The sequence below is a fragment of the Lolium perenne genome, chromosome 7, assembly GCF_019359855.2.
Source record: "Lolium perenne isolate Kyuss_39 chromosome 7, Kyuss_2.0, whole genome shotgun sequence".
Lineage (NCBI taxonomy): Eukaryota > Viridiplantae > Streptophyta > Magnoliopsida > Poales > Poaceae > Lolium > Lolium perenne.
This window is the reverse complement of record NC_067250.2, coordinates 307,083,442-307,088,955: the sequence shown is the minus strand read 5'-3', so window position 1 is coordinate 307,088,955 and position 5,514 is coordinate 307,083,442. Positions and strand designations below refer to the sequence as shown.

Below are 5,514 nucleotides of genomic sequence, written 5' to 3'. Positions count from 1 at the left end.
CTATGCAGCAGTTTTCATTAGCTCGGTTAGTACAACCTGTTACGCCAACTGAGACTAAATCGGTAACTCTTTCCTGCATTCAAATTTAAATGTTTTTACTACCTATGACTGAGAAAATTAAAAAATTCCGAGCAGATCTTATTTTAATCCAGATGGGCAAATTATCTACCCTTCACCTTACTATCAATATAAATATGCTAGGGAGCAAAATTTATATCTTCTAACCAATAAAGCTAATGTAAACATAAAATAATATGTAGAGGAGATAGTTGATTATAAAAAAAAGCAAGGAAGAGGCTGGACATGCCTATGACACAACCAGAACGTCGATATAAATTTTCTTGATGGATACATGCCTGCCGAGGGACCCCTCACAGGCGAAACCATAAAAATGAAATACGCGTGACATCTTGACCCTGTGCACGTCCTCCTTGGAAGACACCACCATTCAAAAGACTTGACAACCTCTATTCTCACATATTCGAAGATGTGGAATCGACCAAAAGAAACGGCAAGAGACCTGTTAATTCATGGCACTGCAGAGAACCAGGTACATTAACGGACCAATTCACCACAATGATTATAATATTAGAAAAATCCAAATGTTCTTCACCATATAGCTGTCTATAAGATAGAAGAAGGTGCAAATGGGTACAAAACCTAAGTACGAAGGTAGAGAACCAAGAAACTGATGGTCTGAGCTAGTGTCCTGCTTGCAATTGTTATTAAAAATTACTGTGCTAAAAGAAATCTGATGGTAAATGTATTCCTTTACACAGTTTCTACCCGCAGATTGGTTTGAACAAATAACTCAAATGTAGCAACATGATGTATTTACCTTCCTAAGGCACAAAAACACTGAGGATTTAAGACATTCGAAACAAATATTAAATCAACAAATATAATTCCAAGGATTCGACACTTTTGCCTATTCAAATTCAGGACTTGCCGAACAAAGTAACTGAAGTAACTTTCAAGAAAAGCACCATACTAAGCAAATTATCATGATCATGAAGCAAAGAAGATAACAACAATATTATCCATCTTTTCTATTCCTAAATTGGATTGTACCTTGCTTCAGACTCATAAAGGTAAGAGATTAATATACTCTCATTCTAGATTCTAGCTAGAACATATATCGCTGACCTATGTCCATGAGTGAGCATACTGAAACTACACACCTAAGACTAAGATATACTGTTCTTAAACTAAATTACATATTATGAAGCGCACCCTTGGAGTCGCTGTGTGCTCCTTGTCCGTTAGTGTACAGACACAACAACCATATGTCTGCCAAATGACGTAGCGGCACATGAATCTGGAAGAAGAGAACAACCTGCAAAAAAATACAGCGACATGGTAGGAATGGTTTCAGTAAAAGAATATCAGAGAACTGTACCTGCAGATATGAAAATCTTGATTGAATCCTTTTCGAACTACACTGTGAAAAAGCAAACTAAGAAAAAACAGATACTTTGGATTCAACTTGGGGGATTTAGGAATTTAAGGGGAGCAGGAGTCTTGTAGCTTCTCCATAGACGGGAGTTGGAAGAGAAAGGGGGCGAGGAGAATCCCACACCTTTGTGGTGAAGACCGTGATTTCCCATGATCCACAATGGGTGAGCGGACGAAATGTTTAACCTTCGAAGGAACAAATTGACATGAAACTGCATGGTAATCAAATAAACTTCCCATCAATAATGACAGTAGGATTTCCAGATTGGCATAAAATTTTGGAGAATTAAATCGCACTAACAGTGCAACTTAAGATATGAATCATAAAAATCTCTTAATTATGACTAACAAAGGAGTAGAGGACAAAGCAGAGGAATTTTCTTTCACCTACCAAGGCATTCCTCAGTAAGCATGCTGAATTCCGTTTCTTATACCCATTATTCCAACTTAAAACTTGTCAGGACATAGAAATAGAAGCTAGTTGTGCATTTTATCAGTTATTCAGCGGGAGATATGAAGAAAGAAAGCAGCTTTATTATCACGATGACATAACCTCTACCTCAAATGCCTCGCCACTTTATCCTAATCTATACTAAGAAAGCAAGTACGTACTTCAATCCAAGCAACCAGCTTCGAATCATGGAATACAGGGAACAGCTTTAAAATGCCTAATGAATGGTTACCCATCTCCAGCACTTAATGAACTATTAGCATGAGCCAGAAAAAAAGCAGAATACCTACATGGCTACATTATATATACTACACACGTATGTCAGTCAATTCCAATACATGAACCTTGTTATCTCAAACAAAATGTCAGGGAACACAAAATAGACCTGCCGGTAGCGTGACAACCTTTTTCTTATAAAAGCATTGAAAACCAAAGTATGCATTATATTCCATGCCCAAGATTTGAATAGCGTCTAGATAATTTAAGCAAAGGAGAAATACCACTGCATAAACTAATAAGCAGAAGAATCTTATTCAGTATCATAATCTCTATGAATACTGTAAAATAAACCGACATGGATGCACTCTTGAAATGAACAAAAAGGCACCAATGGCATTGTTAGTCTAGTGTAAATAGCAAGAGCAGCGGTATATAGAAGATTTTTATTCAATGATATATTTACAGAAAGTATCTAGGAGTTGATGAGCAGCACCTGCTGAAACTCTAAAAATCGTGAACAGGGGTCTGTTTGAACCTAGTGAGATCCAAGAAAGATTGGCTGATGATGAACTCGACATGTAGGCGGTCATCTCAATACCGAAGCAAAATATTTGCTTAAGGTTTTGCTCCATGTACAGGCTTTCATCCTCCTGCGCCATGAGCAGGAGCAGATTGTATCCATCCTCCAGGTTCTAAAATACAAATAAAGTCCATAAATTAGATTGGTTGGCATTTTCACATGTCAAGAATACAGTAGTATATCTAAGAGACTATAGCAAATGACATTACTTCGAGAGACAAACCAGGATAGCCTAGGAAACAAATCGAACAATCTGCAACAATTATTTTTGCAGGGACAAATGATCCACAACAATTATGAAACAATCTGAAGCCTCGAGTAATGAAGCAAAGGAAAAGTCATATTTCTGAATTTGAGAAGCAAGTGTTACTGATACAGATAGATAGTCTAGACATCATCTATCTATCCTTCACATTGATATCATTTAACATATGTTAGAGGAAATGTGTATATTGTCTTCACAATAGAGCCAATGTAAACATAAAATGTGTAGCAGAAACGGTTGGTTGCAAAGAAAGGAAGAAACTGGACTTGCCTATGATATATCCACTGTTACGGTATGAAAATTCTTCATAGACATATGCTTTCTCACGGAGCCTCCATGATCGAGCCATGAAAATGTCACACCCCTCCGTGTTGAACCTAAGCATGTGTCCTCCTTAGAAGACACCATCATTCCATGGCTCGACAATTTTCATAAGAGTAGAGAACTGGAATTGAGCAGAAACAATAAAAAAATCATTTAGGTAAACACGGAGGACCAAGTAAATTACAGGGCGAATTTACCATAAATGAAACATATGCTAGGAAGATTCAAATGATTTTCACCAATACCTATCGGATTCTTTTATAGAATAAATCTACAATATTCACTGGAGTCATTCAGTTCGATGGATAAGGACGGCACTGACTGTCATGCCGAGGCGGCCGGGCTCCACCGGAGCTACTCTTCACAGGGGATGGCGCTGGATCAAACAGGGAATGGACGGAATGGGGTCGTGGAGCACAGGCCAGGGAGAGAATGCTGACTTAGGCGCCGGAATTTGGTGGGAGATAGAGTAAACAGGGCGTAGATGGCCAGAGAACCCGCATACTGATTCGGTCGCACTCGCTGGCGTCCGCCGCTCTCCTCTGATACTGCTGCTCCACCCGCTCCGTCCACCTCCACCCCTTCTACTCCCAGGCGGCGATAGAGAGCAGCGACCAGAAATATCTCATCCGTGGCTGCTGCATCCTTTCCATTAAGCGGCCGCCGCCCGCTGCATCCGTTTCCGCCGCCGGCCACCGACTGCCTCTTCTCCTTCCGCCGGCAACTGCTCCCCGTATCTCCACCTCCTTTTTGCCGTGGGCGCCACCGCTCTCACCGGGCACCACAAAATCTCTGGCGGTGGACTGGATGGAAAGTGCCCCTCTTTCACCACCGTCCACCGGGATTGGGATTGTGGGCTTCTGATTATGGCGTCAGAAATGATTAACATGAGGGGGGGAAATTGAGCTGAGACAGGAGGAATTGGGAGGAAGGGGCACGCGTTTTCCAGAGAGATCTTGACACGAGGAAACGAATGAGTGGGGAGACAATATCGGGCTTGAAACAGCGGTGCTGAAACAGGTGTCGATAGATGATGCCACGAACCGACCGACAACACACATCCAAATGCAGACACCGCACATGGACACATCAGACCAGAGTAGGGAAACAGCTACACCCACCCAGGCCACGAAGAAATACATTGCGGAACAGAAGAAAGTGCCCACGAAAATTTCTAAGACGGCACCCAGCCTGCACACGGAAAAAGCGCTACACGAATTAAACCATCCAATAGCATACGTGTCACCACCATGTTAATTCTCAAATCCCCTCAAAATTATGGGAAAAAAGAAGTTTGTTGCCAAATAGTATAGTACTTATTTTCTATAAATTGCTAAAAACTTGAATTTTGTATGCTCCTAAAAGTTATATGAAATTATGAAGTGGGTTTTTATATGATGAGAGATTGCAATTCACTAGTAGAAAAATGGGCATCCATCTAAGCCTTTAGTACCGGTTCCCTTACGAACCGGTACTAAAGGGGGCATTAGTACCGGTTCCATGCGAGGGACATCTATACCGGTTCGTTAAGGCCCTTTTATACCGGCGTGCTACGAACCGGTATGAAAGGGTTTGAGCCCAGTTACCAGGCGGAGGTGGGGCCAGGGCTGCACCTTTAGTACCGGTTCATGTAAGGAACCGGTACTAAAGGATCTGTGCCCTATATCAGCGCGCCGCCGCGCCCGACCCCCTGCATATCTCTCATTTCTCTCATTCTCCTTCTCCTCCTCTCACATTTCCAAATATTTTGCACCTCTCACACTCCAATAATCTTCATTTTTCTCCACCATTTTAACAAGATTAACGGCATACATCTATCCAAGGGTTAGCAATATCATCCTTTCTTCCGGCGTTTCTAATTTAGCTCATTTCTTTGGTAGTTTTAACTCGTACTATTTTTCTAGTGCTAGCAAGGTGTTCGATGAAATGCCTAAGTTAGGGATTTTATTTTTTTTATATGCAATTTGAGCTGAAATTATGGTATGTTTTGTAGGTTTTAATTAGTATCATCCCCGTCCTCACCGCCGTCGATCGCCAGCGTCGTCCCCTAGCCGGCACGGTACCACCTCGGTGAGCCTCTTCTTTTTTATAATTTTTTTTTAGTTTTATGTGATGAACTTGAATATTAATTAAGTTGGTCACTCATATATCCACGATGTTGTGTACTTAATGATTTTTGATATACATATAAAATGCAGATGAGTCAATAATGGATGTACG

General features: G+C 41.0%; 1 long non-coding RNA gene across 1 annotated transcript; it reads right to left on the bottom strand.

The window, feature by feature from the left end:
- Nucleotides 1-991: 991 nt before the first annotated feature.
- On the bottom strand, nt 992-3,035 carry LOC127314248 (uncharacterized). Its single transcript, XR_011749067.1, has 3 exons — nt 2,619-3,035; nt 1,580-1,667; nt 992-1,336 (listed from the first exon to the last, which is right to left on the bottom strand). It is a non-coding gene; the product is annotated as an uncharacterized lncRNA (long non-coding RNA).
- Between the last annotated feature and the right edge of the window lie 2,479 nt (nt 3,036-5,514).